We start from the raw sequence: 21,691 nt of genomic DNA, 5'->3' as shown, positions 1-21,691 counted from the left end.
TTGTATGATGCACTACACACACACACTCAACATGCAGAAAGCTCCTCAAACAGAGACTATGCATAAGTGGGGGAGGGGATGAGAGCCACAGGTGGACAGAGCAGCAAACTGGGCTGTTAGTGTATCCATTTCTACCTGCTAGGAGAACTGGGGAGGGGAGTCCTGTGAGTATTCAGCCCTCCCTCCCCCACCTCCTCCACCTGCTGTGTTGCAGGCCTGTAGCGATGTTCAATACGCAGCTCTCGTCCTTCAGGCAGCCAGCGAGCTTCCATAGGTGAACCTGCAGCAGCTCAAACAAACAAAGGAAGTGCTGTGGGAGGAGGGAGGCTTATTCTCAGACACATACAGCTGAGCTCAGTACTGTACCACATCCTGAACGCCTTGCAGCAACACCAGCACAGACTGAGAGCTTCAACGAGCAGAACAAGAGTCAGATTCCATTTTTTTTTATCAAAGTGGAGCGTGATGATAAGTAATGCATTTGTAGGTGAATGAAGAGCAGGGGAATCCTGAGTGAATCGTGCGATTTTTCACATCCTGGTGCACTTTTGAGCAAAATGATCCAAAAGTGGTTAGAGTAATGATTTGTTCTGCTGGCGGCAGTAATGGAAATGCAGGTTTTGCTAATGATTTATGCATTTTATTTTAATCTATGACTAAAAAGGTAGGGGTTGTTATGAATATGGTACAGAATAATGACTATATTACCGCAGGGAGTTTAGTCAGTGTTCGTACATGTACTTAAGTAAAGTATTGGACATTAATTCATATATCATCAATGTCATTTTCAGCCAATCTGCAGGTTTGCCTGAGTTGGATGGTGATGACTTAGAAGAAAGATTAATGAAGTCAGATTGGGTTGGAAGTCGGGGATTCAACCACAAATGAGCTGAAAGAAGAAGAAGAAGAACAGCGTGCATCCCCATTCTGTTTAGCTCAAGACTTTACCCACAAAGTCTGCCCTGGAACCTGGGTGTCATGATTGATGACCAGCTAACCTTTAAGGTTCACTTGGCCTTGATTGCCCAGTTGTGTCGGTTTGCCTTGTACAACATAAAGAAGACCAGACCCTCCATGTCAAAACATGCAACATAGCTCCTGGAACAGGCTCTTGTAATAGCAAAAGAAAGTCAATTTATTGTGTTAGCCTGACTAAAACTGGACTTTTTAAATGCATGTAAACATGTTAATCTGACTGAATTGGTACCAAATAGAACTTCTCAAAGGACTGACTGAATGCGGTTGGAGATCGGCATGTATACACCACAAGTGGACCCAAACTTGACCAAGCGTTCTTTACATACTCCACAGTCCCTGAGCCTGGTTTTGCCCCAGACGTCAAACAGCGTAAATACGATATGTCATCTGCCTTCAGGTATCACCATAAGCTAGAGTGTGCATCGCATATGAGCCAGAAGTAAAGTGTAGAGGATGTAGGTAATGTAAAGAGCTGTAAAGGTGTCCATGTTTCACTGATTGATACACAACCATTGCTAACAAGGTCAACCTGACCAAGGTCCAATAGTAATTAGCTGAAAGGGAGCATATCACATCTACCAAAGGGGAGTCTGACAAACGTGCGTCAATACATCGATTCTCCCACTGTGCATGTATACTGGGACAAGGACAGTATTCCAGTTAAATGGCCTAATTGGGCTGTAACTGTAGCTTGACTTCACTGTCCATGCAAACTAATGAGTGATACTGCAAATCCTTATTGGCTTTTTCTGCAGATGATCAAGAACCCAGCAGCGGACTGGTTTTCAACCCATACCCAAAACAGCACTCGTATCTTCTCTGTTCATTTCCACTGGCTACCAGTTGCTGCTCATTTCACATTCAAAACACTGTTGCAAGGAAACTTGAAAAAACTGCCTATACCTGAACTCCTTTCACTTCACAGCAGGGCCCTACGTTTCCTGCTAGTCTCATCCTCTGTTGTCCCTGGTGTTCCCGGTGGTGGAATGAATCATCAAAACAACATTTAATCAGCGGAGTCCACCTTAAAGGAAATGCTAAGGACCCAGCTCTCTTATGAACACCTTTGCACTTATTGATATTGATGATGTGATGAAGATGATGGTTTTGAGGGTGTAGACATCAGCAGAAAGGGTTGAAAAATGAAACCAGGTTGAAACGTTTATCTCGCCTAGTTTCATCTTTAGTCTGTTTTCAAAACTACCCCTCAGCAAGAGACTGAAATACCAATAGGTAATGATCTATTGATTATAATGACATGTTCTTATGGCACATCTTATTCATTTTTGGGGGTTAACACCTTTTTTTAAATCCATATAGGAGGCTCAAAGTACAAGTAAGTAGCTGGTGTTGCCTGGGGGTATCCAGTGATGGACCACCAAGGGTCCGACTTTGACACCAGACACCGCTTTGTCCCTCTAACACAGTGTTTGTGTCTTTTTGCTATGACTGCACCCTCTTTTATTTAGCTTAACCAAATACTTTTCAGCAATCACTCTATAAAAAGAAAAGCCTTAACCAAAGCGGCAGCACATCTAGAAATGACAAATGGAAGTATTGATGGCCATTTCATAAATTGAAGGAACTTATAAATAACCTGCATCAATCGTATTAACTGGGATATTCTGCACGTGCATTGGCCTCATCAATGAATTTAGTAAAATGTCAGATTATGGCGGTGAAATAGTTTTGAAATCAAGAACTAAGAATGCACTTCTTTGGCTTGAAGCTTGGACAAGCCATCTGTGTCATTTTGAGTCTGTGGGTTTATTCCACGGAGGTTAAACATTCAGAGTTCATTCTCCAGGGAGCATTAATGTGCCCAGTAATGTCATTTCGATCAACCTATTAGTCTTTGAAACTTAAGCCTGATAGTAACGCTGTGGAGAAGGTCACGGGGGGTCGCCGCTGTCTCTGAGAATTGTCCTCTGGGGACCATTAAAACCCAGATCATCTTTCAGGACAATCTGACCCGGAGATTTTGAAATTTCTTGCTCATGAACAAAGCGTCAGATGGACAGACTTTCTCTCCTCTGAGGGAGGCGTCACATCTCAACAACCTGCTCGGACTATAGGGGCTTTCAAGGATAATTTAACGGCATTTTGGCATTAATTGACAATACCCTGTTGGTGGATTTATATAGGAAAATGGGAAGTAAAGCACCAAAGTCTAAAGCTGAATTTTGGTCTTGGCAAGTTTACCAGTCTGAAACTTTACCATGCATGGAGTCTGGCTCTTGCTGCTTTTGAGTCTTTGTTTGCAAATAGGTGCTTATTTTCTTGGTTGAACACTAGCTCAGCACAAGAGTGGATTTTTGGTATTTGCCAAGACAACATGACCTGGATTGAAACCCAAAGGGAGAGTAGGAAAGCTCCAGCGTCTATATCAGCGCATGTGCTCTAATTCTTTGCCATGACAAACTGCAGGTAAAAATAAAGTTGACAGGAATCTGATGGGGTGTCTGAGCTGCTTAGTACTGGCAGATATCACAAAGACAGATGATTGTATGTGACAGATGTCAGCGTGGGATGTGTGGTATTCTAACACACTGATTATGAGTTTCAGTCAGACACAAGTGGGGACAGAGGGATGATGGAAACTCATCTGAGTGTGTAGATTTCTGCGGTTTGGACACACAAAAAACGGAGACACACCCACTCCCACAGCTCACACTTTCACGGTGACAGGGCATGAAAGGAAAGAATGCTGAGGGAGACATTTATCAGGATCAGGAAGACGAGGAACGATAACAACAATCAGGACAGGGTGAAAAGAAGAATAAGGTAACAACAGGTTTGGTTTCAGGGAAATTGTTCTGATGAAAGAAGACAATAACATCAGGAATGAAATAAGAGAACAGGTTAAAGTGAATTTATTCTTTCTTAAGGCAACAGAAACACGCTTCGAGCACGATTCAAACAAAGGTCAGGGAATTTCTTTCAAAAACGTAATTTGTGTTTATTTTCGGGCTTTTTATGCCTTTATTGAAGAGATAGGACAGTGGACAGAGTCAGAAATCAGAGAGAGATGGGAATGCATGCAGGAAATCACCTACAGGTCGGATTCAAACCCAGGCGGCCAGCTTGGAAGACTACAGCTCCTGTACGTTGGCTGGCGCACCAACCCCATAGACTCCGGTGCCCAAAGAGTCGCCGACTGAAAGGTTATAAGACTTTGTTGTGATCACATAAAAAAGTAAGTGGAAATTCACAGATCTACATCAGCAGACTTGAGTTCATATCGTGTTGTGATGCTGAGTTGTAAATAAAGACTCTGCATGTAATTCTCCTGTCGATGCATCGGCATTGATTGACCCAAACTCTAGGACAATTTAATCATTCCTTTCTTTTTTCAGAGAAAAATCTGGGTCCTTATTGACCAAGCTGTTTTTTTTTTAACATGAAATAACATTAGTATACAGATTCACTTTTATAACTTTTATAATTTATTAATTTGAAACCTTTCCAATTTGATGCTTGAAACTCAACAAAAGTGTTTATTTAAGGTCGATTTACAACACCAGAATCTTTTTTTAGTATTTTTGTAAATAGTTCTGTTAGCGCTAGCCTCCTGGCTAACATTAGCTCCCTAAGCCTCTGGAGCTGACTGAAATAAGTTTGTTAACAAGTTCTTATTGGGGTCAAATGCCTGAGCCAGCTCCCTCCTTTTCTTCTTCTTTGTTTTCTGGCATAGGCTACAGTGACATAATAACTGGCATAACAGTCAAGTTCACTGTGGGCCTGTTTACGTCGGTAACATTGCAAGATAAAAGGCTCATATCATTTTAAGAAGAAGGGGGTTACATTTTGAAACAGGCTACAATTTACTGAAGTGACAGTAATTTAAATGTGTCTTTGTTGCTTTAACAGGTTATGGTGAGCATTTAGGTGTAAAATAAAATTTAGTTAGTCAGACCGTTTTGTTAACCTCCATGGACCCTCCCCATGTGCCTGGGCCCCCGAAAGCTTTTCCCCCCTTATGGGCGGCCTTGACCTACAGTAACTGGCACATATTTTATTGCCTACATTTGCAGGAGATACTCATTAAAAACCAAAAGTAAGAACAGTTAAAAAAAAAAAAAAATTCCTGTTTCATCTAAATTTATTTAATGAAAGCCTTAACACGAAGCAATCTGAGTTTGATACTACAAAGTAAAACATTCCCTCCAGCCGTGGTCAGCGCTGACCCTTGTGCTGCAGCAATAACAAACCTCAGCAGTGTTTCCACTCGTACCTCAATTAGTCCGACTGTATGTGAGGGCAACACATTTCCTCCGCCATAAAGTGTATATAGGATGAAATCAGCCCCTCTGCTGTAAACATGAGGCACAGTGGGCAGCTCTGTTTGACCGCTGAGAGCCATGTTGGAAAGATGTGACCTGCATACAGATATTTTGAAAACATGTCTCCACCACGGAGGGAGGGAGGAGGAGGAGCGCAGCGATCAGCATGCCTGTGCACGACTCAGATTCAAGCTCACTCCACTGCTGCCTTAAGTCATCAGATACAGAAAAAAAACATAAAAACAAGCTGTAATTTTAGGCGGATCACCAGGCCCTGACAAAAAACCAAAGAGGCAATCAACACATTTAAAAAAACACTTTTACTACACTGTAACACATTCTGGATAAAAGTTGGGGGGCCGAGAGACTAATGGGATTATCATGAATATCATGTGGTGATGTGGCAGCTCCACTGATGACTAGCCCAAGGGTGTGGAAAAACAATTATTGTGCACAACCACCAAGGGGAAAAAAAGAGCGAGCCGTTTGTTAAAAAAGCAATGCATCCCCCCCCCCCCCCCCTCATCTTCATAAAACTGCATGCAGAGAGAGATGCTTCAGAGTCCATGTGTTTGAATAGCTGTCGCAGGATGTCACTCATGTTTTGGCAGCTTTGACAGGTCTGGCGTTCCCCCCCCCTTCCCCCTCCAGCCATGAAGACGTCGGGCAGCTATGCACGCTGGTGGCTTTACTGTAAAATTGATGAGCTGTTAAAGTGACTTATTATGATTTCAGGTGCCTTCTCTATTATGTCTAGGGAACTGGATTTCAATTTAACGGCAAATATAACTTTACAACAGCTCCGGCCCATAAAGTGTGTTTTTCACACTTCCTTTGTTATATGGCGTCTATTATTAAGCAAAGCTCTTGAAATGAGAAACAAGTGCTTCTCTCGCTCTCTGTAATCCCTCCGATGCTTGCGATACGTCCAGAAATAAAGCGCCCGTGTCTCCTCTTTCCCCCCTTTTGTGTGTCAAGAGTGGCAGTTTCCATTTCACATGTTGAATCCGACATGTGAGACGATGCGAGCCACAATTGTTTCCAGATTCAATTATCTGATAACATTGTATGAAGTACGGCTTCTCCAATTATTGTAAACTCATGTGTGCTGCCCCTCGTCTTGTCAATCGCAGCTTCGGGTCAAGCCTTCTTTGCCTTTTCCTGAGCATCTTCGGATCATAAACTGATCGCTATCGTTATCTCACCCCCGCGCCTGTCGTCTACAGACTCATATTTATCCTTTTAGTCACAAATCAAACTGTCACTTTTTTATTGCTTCTTTTCTTCTGATTCCTCATCCTCTGCTCCCCCTCGGGTCATTCTTTGAAATAAGACAAACAGTATGAAAGTGTGATCTCAGAGGAACACGCGGAGGTTATTGTCGTGTAATTTAGACGGAGGCAAACTCTGACCCGCTTGAGACGCGGGAAATTAGTTCATTGTTTGTTCTCTCTGGAAGCTACAGATCTGCTGTTATGGTGTTTGCATGTCCTGCAAGTTTTAAAAAAGGGCTTGTTAGGGGTAAAACCGGGGCCAGTTTAGGCCACCAGCTTTCTAACCTTTTAGTCAAGGTCATCAACAAACAGTGGAGATTTTAGAATCTGTTGGGGCCCTAAGCGAAATTCACTGTTGGCCAAACCAGCATTCATCGTCATTAGGTTAAAAATGGAGCTTAGCGTATGTTCAAGCAGGAAGGCTGGTTATATTCTCTCACACATTTATTCAATTTCTTCTTTAAATTTAGCCACTCCCTCTCTACCACTCCCTCCGTCCCCCCTGCTCTGGTGGTCAGCTGATTTGGGGTTTTATACTCATTAGGTACAACCAGATTCTGCCACAGCCTCTCTCAACCAATCATCCTGCTGCTGTCAGATTTTAAAACCTTCCACAGTCAGTCTGTCATTTCAGTGCAATCGCTGCGACCCTCCTCCGCCCCAGTCACCTCCAGTCCAGCTCAGCAGAGTTCTGCCTCAGAGACCCAATCCTCATCACATCCTGCATCCTTCAATCACCACCACCACCACCAGGGTCTAGACTCCATCAGGGGGTGTCCTATCCTGCTGTCGGCCTCACTATCCCTCTGAGTGCATCAAGTCCCCAAAGACTTTGCACATTTATTTCTTAAATTGTTCAATAAATAATTGTTCTTTCTTAATGAAGTCTCTCCTGTTTGAAATAATCTGACACCAACGGTAACATTAAATGACTAATGTAAGTTTCCACAGCAATATTGGAGCGCTAAGCAAGCAACAACATTGAGTACGGTCAGATTTGCCCCCCTTAGGTGTCCTACTGTCATTGTAAAATTTGAGCATTCTGAGCCATTGCTATCGTTTAAAGATGGTCCGTCCTCTGCAAGGGGAAGGCGCACCACTGAAAACAAACCACTCTTTCACAAAGTCCACTGTCACATTGTTGTGATTTCATGGAGCGCACACATCGTCCAAGGCGACAAACATCCATCAAAGCTTCCAATCAAAGCTTTTTTCAACCACGACTACAAATCCAGTCCCACAGTTTGTGAATTACATGCAATATTCTAATAAATCTGTTACATTATTCACATGACAGCATGCATGACATATAGACAAAATCCCTTCCAGGGCAGAATAACAGCAGCTAGAGCTCCTTTCACATACAGTATGCACAGCACTCCTGAAAATTCCCTGACATTGTCCGGTTGTGAATGTGTGAATGCAAGTGATTGAATCAGATATTTTACTGCCAGCTGGGTTGAGCTGATTTATGAAACCAGCAGGTAATGGCACATTCTTGGTCTTGATAAGTATAAATTAAGTATGTATCGATCTGAAAGGCAGAGTGGATGGGCCCTCTCAGGATATGATTTGAATCCACGTATGCACCTTCCAATGAGTTCTGTTAGCGCTAGCCTCCTGGCTAACATTAACTCCCTAAGCCTCTGGAGCTGACTGAAATAAGTTTGTTAACAAGTTCTTATTGGGATCAAATGCCCGAGCCAGCTCCCTCCTTTTCTTCTTCTTTGTTTTCTGGCATAGGCTACAGTGACATAATAACTGGCATAACAGTCAAGTTCACTGTGGGCCTGTTTACGTCGGTAACATTGCAAGATAAAAGGCTCATATCATTTTAAGAAGAGGGGATTACATTTTGAAACAGGCTACAATTTACTGAAGTGACAGTAATTTAAATGTATCTTTGTTGCTTTAAGAGGTCATGGTGATTATTTAGGTGTAAAATTAAATTTGGTGACTGTTACTCAAACTTAGGATGGACCCTTTTGTTAATCTCCATGGGCCCTCCCCATGTGCCTGGGCCCCCGAAAGCTTTCCCCCCTTTTCCCCCCTTATGGGCGACCTTGACCAACAGTAACTGGCACATATTTTATTGCCTACATTTGTGAGTGAATGGGCGGGGCAATGATGTCACATTTAAGGTGGTTTCCATGCTCTGGACTCTACTGACCACTTTGGGGACGTTTTTTAAGATTTTTTTTTTCAAGAATTTAGAAATCAATCTTTTTTTTGTATGGCGCCAAATCACAACAAATGTTATCTCAAGCCACTTTACAAAAAAGCAGGTAAAAGTCCTTACTCATTGTTATGTTATCTACAAAGAACAAACATGAATCTATCATGAGCGCTGAGAAACAGGAAAGAAGGATCTGGATCAGGAGGATACCAAGTTTGGTGCACAAAAATTATGGTGAATCTTTGTGTAGGAATCTCTAGTCCAACAAAGATGTGATATTGGTTGATTAAAGAAAAAAATAAAGTTGTTTTCATCACATACTGTATCTGTGCCAGAAAAGACCAACTAACTGTTAACAACTAATATGCATCGCTATCGACGGGAAGCACTTAATGCGATGATTTAAGAGTTGAATTAGCATGTTTGACCATAAAGTCACTTTTGCCAAAGCAGAAGGACTGGCTGTAATTTTCCAATAAATCTGCAGATAGTGAAATGGTCACTGAACTAAAACATACATCATGGTCTCAGAAACAAGTCCATGGGATTGTGGTGGACAGATGACGAGTCCATAATACAAAGCAGTCCTCTCACTGAGGGGTCTTGGGAGAAATAAAAAGTCCACAATGAGTTATTATTTTAATGTACACCACAATGTGTGTGTCTAAACAGAACCAAAAAGACATATGTTTCACATGAACATGTTAGAAAGAAGGCTGACTTCAAACACACTGAGGGTATACCTTAAAACAGATGCAAAACAAATGCTTTCATGCGTGTCTGTTTAGCCGTGTTCACGCTTGCACAAAACTCCCCACAAGACTTTTCGGCAATCGTGCTTAAGCACGGTACGGGACAACTTTGCCAAGTTTGAGTGCTCCCTTAGTCCTCCTGGAATTCTCTAGAAATGTTCAGATGTACATATGTAAAAACAGCTTAAGGGTACACCTTCAAAACAATCACTTTCTTATATGTTTAGTCCTGTTCACACTTGCTAAACATCTTTAAAAACTCCTGAAAAACTGAAGTTTTCAGGGTGAACTGCATGAGTGAATGCAAACAGCAAAATTTTTCACTTAGACTTCATCCAGAGTTTCTCCTGCCAGCCCCCTATTAATCTGTCCACGGAAAAGAAACCCCCTACCCCCCTCCCGTCTGAAAAGGATAAACTCCTGCTGTAAGGTGCATGTGTGAACGACAAGCTACAGAGGATTTCAGCAGTAGTCATCCTGAGATTCTCTAGACCTTTTCTGGAGTGCAAATGTGAAAACGGCTTATGACATAAAGTTGGTTTATGACGACAGTGTGTTGGATATTTTAGGACTACCTAGATAATTTTACATAACTGTTGTTAAGATAATTTGAGTATAGGCCTACATGTTTTTTTTTTGGTCTCCGTCATGAGATAAAGTTTGTGATGTGGTAATCAAAGTTTAAATCAAGCAGCGACATATCTATTCTGGATTAAACAGTGTGATGTGATCTTGAAAGAATGGCTTTCATGAAGCCCATTTCTCACTTTGGAAGTCTCAGTAGGATATATTTCATACGTTGCACTGCGGCCTCAAACTGTCGTTTCCTTTTCCACGTCTCATAACAGCCTTTAATAAAGCCATTACTGCCTCCTCTCAGAGATGCTCATTGGCGTAGTGGAGGGATTTATACACGAAACACGGAGGGTTACGGGCTTCACACTATTTCACACTGGATATGTTTGGTGACAGCGAGCTGTAATGGATTGAAAGGTGTGAATCCGTGTGGATTTACTGTAAGGAAGTAATAAAACATGCAGGCTCGCTCTTTCAGAGGGGGGTGGAAGGGAGTGTGACCCAGCTGCCGACCCCCCGGAGGAGGAACAGGCTTTCATAGCTTAGCAGGAACGCAGACAGATTTCTCATCATCACATATGTGCCGTTTCAATCCCCACCTTCTATCCAACACAAAGGTTTGACACTTTAACTTTATTATTAATCAAAAAGTTATAGAAGTTTTCTTTCTCAACGGGCGTGAACTTTTTTGTCGTTCACAGTTAATATATAATTAAGACTTTGTTGTTAATCTTTAATATCATTTTATTGATGGTTTAATCCAGCCTCCCCTTCTCTGTCCTATATTGCTTTTTCAATTATCTCTATCTCTGTTTAATCTTTCTGTAATCCTTCATTTGTGATTTAATGCTTATTCAACTTTTCTCTCCTTGGCTTCTTCTCTTCACTCTTTTTATTTCCAGTTTGAACTTGTGTTACTTTTTATATATATATTTTGGGTGCCATTTTTGCCCTTATTGATAGAACGGATGATGAGAGACAGGAAACGAGAGATTGGGGGACGACATGCAGCAAAGGGCTGAGACCCGTACCCTAACCCAAGAACGCTGCCAATGAGGACCACCGCCTCCGTACATGGTGGGCGCGACACAACCACCAGGCCATACGGCGCCCAGATACTCACTTTTTGTTTTTAAAACTGCTGTCCTGGTTTGTGTCTGTTACCCACACATGTGTTCATTTCTTCACACTTCACTCGACAGTCTGTGTTTATTATGCAGATGAAGTAAACATGTAAGGCTGCTTCTACCAATGAGCATCGAGCATATGTGACTTTAAAGTTGTGAAAAAACGAGGAAATGGGGAAAACAAATATAACACGAAAGTAGCTTAAAAACAGTTTAAAACATTTTAATAAGAAAAAGTCACAATCTGAATTTTTACCCTCTCAGGCATTTCAACGCCTGGTTTCCTTCAGTAAAAAAGCAGTTATAATCTCACCACAGTAATGCACAAACATGTCATATACACAGTTTTTCAGGACAACCTGAGGAGTCAGATTCTCCATCCTCCAAGGATGCCGGAGGAAGTCCCAAACAGTTATTGTTTGCTGCTATGTAAAGTGTCTATCAGTAGCTGATTCCATTCAAACACAACTTGGTGTTAAGTGTCCTGCCCAAGGAAACATTGGACATGTGGCCGCAGGAGCTGGGGATCAAACCCCCAACCTTCTGGTTGAGAGAGGACCACCTCAACCACTGAGCCACAGCCACCCTCTGAGTAATGAGGAAATACATGAAGTATTTTGAAATGCATCTGAAAAACCATGCTTTGCTAAGTTTTACTGGTACATGAGCAGTCAACACTAAGGGGAGTGAAACATTAAAATAATATCGATGAGATATATTATACTGCAGCTGGTTGAAAATCACTGGAGGTATGATAGTTTAGATTTTAGATATACTGAAACAGCATCATGCAAACAATGACCTCTTGTAAGGTGTTTTCATGTCAGCAAAGGACACGGTTTAATTTCTATTCCAACATCTTTACTCCTGTTTTTCCATATTTGAACAGCATCTTGAACTTTTTGGTCTTTTTTGAAAGCAAACAGATTTTCAGACTGTGTGAACATCCCCCCTCTTCTTCTCCCCGTCTTTCTCTACATTACAGAACAACAAACAAAGTCTTGCCTCTGTGGTTGTGACAGCAGCGTGAAACCCAAAGTCACACAAGTTAACAAGCGGCATATTTCCACATGCTAATTCAAGTCGCTCTGGGAAGTGGGCACGCTACAGTGACCTCTCTTTGAGTCGAAGAATGCCGCCGGCATATTAATGTCAATGTAAACATAGACAAGGGCCAAATTACTACTGCATCCCGCACATTTTAAAGCAAATGATATACTGTTAGTACTTGATATTTGTTTTTTAGAGGAGCGTAGTCCTAATCTCAAAGGTCAGCGTGGTCAATCCACACTATAATTGAGCAAGACGCTTAAGGGCACATCTCACATATCTGACAGAAGAGAACTGATGTAGAACTGGAACTGAATCTCAAAGTGATCACCACCATCAAAACAGGTCTCAGTAGAATTATTCAATCAAGAAACATGAAGAATGATTATAGACGTATTGATATGAATTGAATTGTGATGTTTAACGGAGACGCTGCAAGAAAAAAAAAAGAGAGCACACAACAACTCTACAACACATGCAGCATTTATAAAATGCACTGAATGCAAAAACCCCAAATGCAACCAAAAGCAACAAAAAGTAGATTCAAGTGCCTGAAACACATTGGCAGGCTTGTTGTTGCCACGGTTATCAAATTTAACCATCTGTTTATGGCCATTAGATTATTGGCAGTAAGTATAATATCTAAAGGCTAATGGCAAGTTGAGAGCAGATACCTGCAAAAAAAAGATAAAAAATGGGATCCAACTTTTAAAATGTTTTTTTTAATGCCATGTCTCTTATGTGTGTACCTTTTTTTCTGAGTTAAGGGCTTATCTCTACCCAAACCATGTATCTTAAAGATAGTCATTAGAGTCATTAGTTTTTCTTCAGAATAAAGACTTATACAAAAGTAATGCCGCTCGATCATCACTTCTGGGCCTCTATACATGTGTGGTGCTGTCTGCAGAGACCCTGTCCTCTGCCTGGATTTTGATCGTTTGGTTGACTTGGGATGTTTCCAATGACAGCATTAAGGTGATTTTTGGAGTGGATACAATTCAGCGATTGGACGCCATCCAAATCGGCATCTAAAGCAAACTTTGAGGTAGCGGCAAAGAAGAGAAAATATAATCATAGTGAGGCGAAACGCAAATCGGTTAGCTTGGGCTAGTCGCTTAATTATCTGCTTTTCCATCACAGCACATGTAGTATTCTCAGGTGTCTTGCAGTGTAGCTACAAGCAGTAAACGTACACGTGAAGTCCTCAAGTCAAGCACAGGCCCAATAGTTGATTTTTACATATACCAAACAATCATGCCTAATGTGAAAACAAGAAGTAGTTAGCCGTTAAGCTAGCGTTAAATCAAACCAGCACTCCTCATGGTTTATCTCCTTATTAGTATACCAGCGCTTTCTTTAAATGCAGGATTATGAGCCAAGGAAAGAGAAAAGCTGTTAAAAAGTCTCACTGCCTGCCTGGTCCGTGTTAATATGTACCCCAGCATGCTTTGTGCAGCGAAGCGTCTGCTAGCAATACATTTGATCAGATGTGCATGCGTGCAGTGGGTGATGGTGGCGGCTGCACTTCTGGGTTGGTCGCACCAGTATGTATGACTGAATTTTAAAAAAAATTGAGGCTACTTGGTGTGTCATTAATAAACCAATGGATGAGAGATTGGGCTCAGGATCAGACTTAAGTACTGCAGGCCTGAAATCTTCTCTCACACTCATTGGACTGCTACATAAAGAATTAAGCGCTGAATAATGTCTTCTTCTGTCGAGTCAAAGAAAACGTGTAGAATCCTCATCAGGCCGCCGGCTCTCCAGCAGCACGGCCTTTGGGAGAAACCCGCTATCATTATAACATCAATCGCCGCCCGCCTCCCTTAAACTTCGTCCTCATCAGCGCTGGCTTCAGCTGCCGTACATCAGCACTGACTGAGGTGGAATATGTGAGCAGGTAGTCATCCTTTAACACCGGCTACAGCCTCCGTGTATGTATTAATGAGACGCCACTGGCGAGCTCCAAACTTTTGGGCTCCTCTGTCATTAAAACATCCCATGTGCACTTTTGACTCCACATTCAGTTCTTTCTGCCCTTTAGGGAAACGAAAGAGATTATGTAAGATTTATAGAGATCCGCCTACTTCTAGCTCCGGCCCCTCCGCTCCGTTTTATCTTTTGATTGGGATAATCATTGGTCAGAGGACGGAGAGCAGAGGAATGCTGAGTGGAGCGGGCTTTGAAGCAGAAGATGGACAGATTCTCATGACTACTGCCACTTTCTTAATAGTACCTCTTCAATATTCATTTCTACCTATCACTAAACATGACATTAAGTGGTTGACATGTATTATGTTAAAGTTGTGTCAGCTTGGAATTATCTAAGAAGCGTGAAGGTGCAGGGCAAGTAAAGACAAAAGAGCAATGAAAATTACCAGGCCACTCTGTACTTGCTGCAAAAAATGGTTGGCGGTTCGATCCCCAGCTCCTGCAGCCACATGTCGATGTGTACTTGGGCGAAACACCAAACCCCAAGTTACATATCATTTTGCAAATACAGCTGTGTTGATTGTAGTCTGTATTTCATTTAAAGGTCACATATTCTCCTTCTCAAAAAGTTTAAATAAGTCTCAGAGCTCCTCAAAACATGTCTGTGAAGTTTTAGAAATCCACTCTGATCCTGTATTTGATCATGTCTATAAACCCCTCTATTTCAGCCCTGCTCAGAACAGGCTGTTTCTGTGTCTGTACCTTTAAATGTAAATGAGATTGTAAACACAACATTCAAATAGGGATCCTCCTCCTGGGCAGCCAGAAGAGCAGTGTACGTTTACTGCTTGTACCTACACTGCAAGCTAACGCACGCTAGCACAAGCTAACCACCTGTTTGTCCAACAGAAAGCAGACTAACGCTGCGTCGAAAGCCAACACAAAGTTCACCCTAGTTTTGGAACTGCTTTATTTGCATGCAATTTTGTGTCATTATGATTACATTTTCTCTTATTTGCCATTATGTCCACATCCGTTATACTGCCGCTTTGAATCACGTCCAATCGTTGAATTGTATCCACTCCTGAAGTCATCTGCACACTGTCATTGGCTGGAGGAAACACCCCCTCAGAAACTTCCCGGGTCAACCTAAATATCCAGATCCAGACAGAGGACAGGGTCTCTGCAGACACAGTCACCACACAAACGTATGGAGGCCCGTAAGTGAAGACTGACTAGAATTACTTTTATAATACTCTGTAATGTATTCTTTTAACTGACTCTACCTTTAACTCTGGCTTGGGTCGAGCTATGACACCATTTATAGTAAAAGGTTATATTGTGCTTTCATATGCCTTTGAGTGAAACATGTAAATGTCTCAGATTCAAAGGACATGAACTTTACTCCATGTTTCTGGAGTTTGCAGACACATTCATACATTCATACATTTACATTCATACTTTCCCCCCACTGGCAGAATGCAGCAGCAAACTGACGCTGGAGTCAAATTAAATTTCCCCCAATACCTGCGACAGCTTCAACTGCATGTTAAAACGGACGGCCCTTTGTGTGGACAGATGATTAAAGAGCAATTGTTTAAACACAAAATGATGACGTCTCCTCTCAGGGGTCTCAAGTGCCAGACGGGTAGCGAGGCTGGCGGCTGTATCTGGGCGGAGGACAGCCGTTGGACAGTCTGCCTGGGGGAGACGCAGGCCAAAACATCAGCAAACTGGAGGCTGTCAGCGTCATAGCACAGACAGCTGTAGAAACAGTGAAATCAAACACCTTTCTGCAGAGCATCATCATTCAGATTCAAAGGGGGCCACCTTCTTCTCTTTCAAGCCGCGAAGACGCTTACTGACTCCTTCACCCTGAACGGCGTGCTCCCGCGGAGGAGGTTCATTTATAGGAGAGAGTTGAGTAACAGGACACTTCTGCTACATTTGGGTCTGGGTGATAAACAGTGTACCTTACAGTCTGATGTGTTGGGTACCTGAGCAGGGCGAGACGAGCCCAGTGGAGCCCGGTTAATCCTGTTTCACTCCATGAAGAGAGATTTATAGCTGAAGGAGCAGCTGAACAATCTTGTCACTAAAGTGTGGACCCAGTTGTGCTTTGGCATCTTCAGGGGAGCTGACAAATATATAAATCATTACATTTAGAAAACCATAGATTCCTGAGAACTAAAAGGTTTCTGTGGTAACTCAGAAAAAATAACCAAATGAACCTTTAAACCCGGTACTTAGATAACAGCTTCTTAAAGCTGAAACCATCATTGAAAATATCTGTGTGGGTATTTTCATAAATTAACAAAGTTTTTTGTTACGTAAATGATATGAACTAAATGTTAACATCCTTAACAAGTTACCATTTGGTTAGGTCAAAGATACAATATGTAGATTCCGCCACCAGGGGGCTCTGACCTGAGGAAGAGAAGTTGTTTAACCACGATGTATCCAAGTATAATTTACATGAAGTTTTTATCAGCAGCACATACAGCAGTTCAGAAGTTTATCCCCAACTGACACATACTCCTATACATACAAAGATTGTTTGTTTGTTTTTAAAGGTTTTTATGCGGTCTTTTTTAAGCCTTTATTTTAGACACCATGGATAGAGTTGGAAATCAGGATCCACAGGTTGCATTCAAACCAGGCTTGGAGGACTGTACATAGGGGCGTGCGCACTAACTACTAGGCTACTGTCGCCCCCCCAAAGACTGTTTTATTGATCGATAATGCACGTCACTTTAAAGGACTTAATGTTGACTGTTGGTTTAACATTTAACTTGAACTTCCGTCCTCAGGAAGAACTCCTTGCTGGTTTTAATCCATCCATCCTTCACCCCCAACCAACACCCCAGACCTTTAGACTCTTTAGACTACGTGACTTTTGCTGTTCCTTCTGTAAAAACGACAGACTAAAGGTCAGAGCCTTACCAAATACATGAATATACGTCCTCATATGTCCTACGTTTGCTGTGAACAATCTTGCCATGTATCTGAAGACATTTCAACTTAAACATCAGGAGTTGTTGACTTCCTCCGCTTCTCACGTTTCACTTAAAAGTTTATTTATCGCCTGTTGGATTCCTCGTCGAGCCAAAGGGGAAGCCATTTCAATCAGGCCGACGTAAACAAACAACACAATGACGTCGGACGAGCGAGTCCCGTTGCCATGCATGGATGATCGGGAGTGGAACTGACCACATGTTTCCTTTCAAGTGAGGACATCTGGCTATCTTCATCCGTCAACATTGATTTTCAACAACCCCCGCTGGTTGGCACAGAACGGAGCAGCGACGGAGGAAAATGAAAGGCGCGATCAGAGCGACACACTGCAGCACTGCGACATTTCACTAACTCAAAGCGATTTCTTTGTGTGTGTTGGTTTAAAGCGAATGAAGAGCCGTGATCCTGGACTAATTTGAAATTGGACTATAAAAGCGAGAGTCTTATTTGAGCAAGGCCTATTAATTAGTGCTTTAATTACTTTTCATTAGCATGGAAATATCAAACTGGAATTAAAGGGATTGTCTTTACATATTTCAGTCTTTCATGTGGATTCATCAGCTCGGCACAGCTGTGTTTTATGAGCAGAGTGTTGAGTCATATGAGGCTCCTTTAGTTTGTCTCATTTTCTATTCAAGCTGCACTTCTTCCTGTCATTTTTTTATTTTATTTTTTTTTTTACTTTTGTACAGCAGCATAAAAAAACAACCCAGTGAGTTATAATTTCTTGTTCACTAACTTTGCAATATCACCCTTCCTGTGACCCATTAAATAAGACACAACAAACCAATCCTCTGCTGTACCTACACCACTAAAAAAAAAAAAACTAGAGCAACATGGCAGACAGAAGAAGTATGCTCATAAATACAACAGCATAACTTCTCTCTTTGAATCTCCTAATTGGATCACAAAGAAATGTGGATTTGTGCTGCACTTCCTTGTCTCCTGATGAACCAATTTTCATAATTGCGACCCAAGGCACATGTGAGTTTAAACACAGGGGAAATTTTGTGTGGAATGATTACTCCTTCTCCGGTGCTTTTGCATTTTAAAAACTCGACTGCGAGTCGCAGACAGACTCCGGCAGGAATGTGATTATATCAACAAAACGGTGTCAGGTGCAAATGGCTTTGAGCTGCCCCACAACAATACCAGTCGAGTTTTCAACACTTGAGATTTCCTCTGGGACGGCCATTCCATATTACCAATCTATAAAAAGAAGCAAATTGCCTGCTTGCACAACCAAACCGCCATTTGACGGGGCCTCTGGGCTGCTTCTCGTGGTCGCTTTTAAAGCTCTGGGTGGTGTTCCCCTCCAGGGGCCTGACAGGCAGACGGCAGACTGCCCCCACCCTGCCGACTGGCTGCCAGGATCAGTCTGCACACGGCTCCACAGGCTTGAGGACGGCCTGCCCGCTACTTACTGTCACAGCCTGAGAGGTGCAGGGGAACAAGATACAAGTGTGTACATAAGTATTTCCAACTTCTTTACACATCTCAGCAGTCTGTGGGACTGTGTCTAAGAAGTGTAATTGGAGCCTGCAGGGAGGAAACTCTGGAGAGAAGTTAAGTGCCGCCCTGCTGATGAGGACACTCCATGAATGTTTAACAGATCTCTGGGAACGAGTACACATTGTAAATATTGGTCATTTTGATGTTTTTGGCAATTCTTCAGGGAGTCTTTTGAAAGACATTTTTGAACCTGCGCTTTATTTATTTGAACATATTTGGATGTGTAAATCAGTAGCTGGTTCTGTTTTCTTTTAAATGCTTAACGGGGGCGGCACATCCGGGGCACTGACTTGTGCAGTGGTGGCTTGAAGTCTGTGTGCAAGAACAAACAAATGAAAAGGATCTATGCAAATCATTTCCTGACTTTAAAAAGTGAGACAATGAGAAGCAACATATACGTCTTCTTAGCTTAAAGGCTTTATATGCGATTTTTTTTATGTGTTAGCATGCTAATGCTAGCGATCTTATGCTATTATGCTCGTATCTTCACACTGCATGTAAATTTACCCGAAATTAGCGTGATCTAGAAACACAGTTAAGCAGTGAGTACAGTATGTTATTCTTCTTTTCTCTAGTCACTCAATTAAACAACTTATATACGTGAGGGGAGGAGTCAGACGGCCGTCCCGGAGATGTAAACAAACTGAAGATAGGACTCTGAAAACATGACAGACAGTGGGACTCGGGTGTTACACCCATTGTAGACAGTCATGACTCACAGAGTTATTTTCAGAGGATATACTTAATTTATATTACATTTAAGTGTGAAAAATCGCATATTAAGCCTTTAAATCTGAAATAAGTTTTTTTTTTGGCCTTTTTGTCTTAGATAGAACATCTGAAGAGAGACTGGAAATGTTGGGAAGAGAGAGGTGGGGGACGACATGCAGCAAAGGGCCGAGGCCAGACCTGAACTCAGAACCACTACGACAAGTAACCCAGAACTTCCACCAGATACATGTGCATTACGTGTCAGCTCCGCTTCGGTACGGCCCCGTGCTCCGTCGTCCGTCAACACCCAGGGGCAGCGTTTTGGAGCAGCACCGCCGGACAGCTGAGTCCAGAGACTGAGGAGTTCCCGCTCTATGATGTATGTGGTATGAAACCATATAAAACCCTTATAAACACAACAACAAACATTATTCTGAACCGTATCCTCTATAGATTGCATGAGGCACCCATGTTGTGCCAAGAAACGCGTCTAACTCGTAACTCGTAATTCAGAGATAATAGTCTCATTCATTCAGATAAAAAGCAGATTTTACTTTCTCATGTGATTGAATTACACCTCCATGGAATTATTTTTCATGTTTTTAATACAGATTTCATTAATTTGTTTTCTTCTGTAAATATAACCAGAATTCTAACAATCCTGACTTTTTTCTAAGAGACGCTTTTCCTGTTCTGTGATGTAGACGGAAAAATTTCAGAATTTGACTTTACACTCTGAAATTCGACCTCTTTAAATATTTAAGTTAGGATTTAGTATTCTGGCTTTACTTAGGTCATCCTGATCTAATTTGTAGATTTTATTTTGAAGTCGGTGTTAAAAATCTCCAGCCTGAAGCTTCCCTGAGACTGCAGTAGGTGGAGTCGATCAGAGTAGGGAGGAGTTTGCAGGTCTTATAAGAGCCTCCCCTCGACACTCCTTACCAGTAAGTAAGTAAGAAAAAGCTAAAGACCCAGCTCTTTGAACATCTACGACCTTAATGATAGCGATGAAGATGATGATGGTTTTGTTTGATAATGACTATGGTGATATTTAGGATGGTTCTGATGCTGATTAGAACTCTTTAAGATCAGCTGTGGATGTTGTGCTTTGCCTCTGGTCACTTCCTGTCAGCACCTGTGTGTCTGATCAGATTTAAAGCTGAGTGTTTGCTCTTACTGACATTGTTTCCACCTCTCTAGATCCTTGCTTGTGTTGTTCTTACTCTCTGATGTGCGTCGCTTTGGATAAAAGCACCAGTAAGATTGTAGTTGTATTGTCTAACAAACACAGAACAAACAAAGAAGAAAATAAAGTGAACATTTATATTTATTCATATTTATTTGAAAATGTTCACTGTAGCTCTAGGGTTCAGACTGGATTGTCAGTAATATACTTGAAATGTCCAACCCGATAAAGGACATCCATTTGGATTGGTCCTTTGTGGTCATAATTGAAGTCAAGCCCACTGTCAGTGATATCAACACGACTGGGGGGTCCTACACCAAACATTGGTTCCATTAGCAGCGTGTCACTTCACAGTTCGCAGTAACAGCTGCGTCGTCTAGCAGCCACTCCCTCGTCATTGTTGCCTGATATGACAGAGATCCTATTGAAGCTAAATGTGCTTGAAAAGGCTCCTCGGGCAGAGAGCTGGTACACACTGACACACAATCTTTCTCAGGCCTCGACTGTCTGTGACCTTTAGGACACGCCGCACACTTACACTTTCCCCCGTTAGCAGATCAATTTGGCAACAACAAGGCAAGATGATAGCAGCTTCATTACTGTCAGTGCTGAACATAATACCTCTAATGCTTAGTGTCACTTCCATATGAGGATAACAGGAAAGCTCTAATTAGGGGACGCCATGGCAACAGTGAGCATGTTTAGGTTAGGTACACTGAGGGGGGAAAAACAGACAGCCTACAATTTACAGAGACATCTCACATTAGTCGAGCAGTTAGAGCTTTTGTCGAGACCTGAGACATGTTGGTAAAGTGACAACATGACAAACAAGGAGGATATACGAGGATTTAGACGTCTGCTGGGCTTCTATTGGTCCCAAACTTTAAGAAAATATACTCCAAAGAAGTTAGGAGCCTGTGGACTTGCTTCAAAAGGCCACATTTGCCCCCTAATGGTTATGTTACAGCCATAACAGTCGGTTTCACTAAGAAATTAGATAATGTTTGAACTGTTAGTCATTTAGACCAGTGGTTCTCAACTGGTGGGTCAGGACCCAAAAGTGGGTCACGGATCCGTTTTCAGTGGGTCGCGCATGTGTGTCTGAAAAAAAAAGATGGT

The sequence above is a fragment of the Labrus mixtus genome, chromosome 12 (genome assembly GCF_963584025.1).
Source record: "Labrus mixtus chromosome 12, fLabMix1.1, whole genome shotgun sequence".
NCBI classification, from domain to species: Eukaryota; Metazoa; Chordata; class Actinopteri; order Labriformes; family Labridae; genus Labrus; species Labrus mixtus.
Note: the sequence above shows the minus strand (reverse complement) of the source record.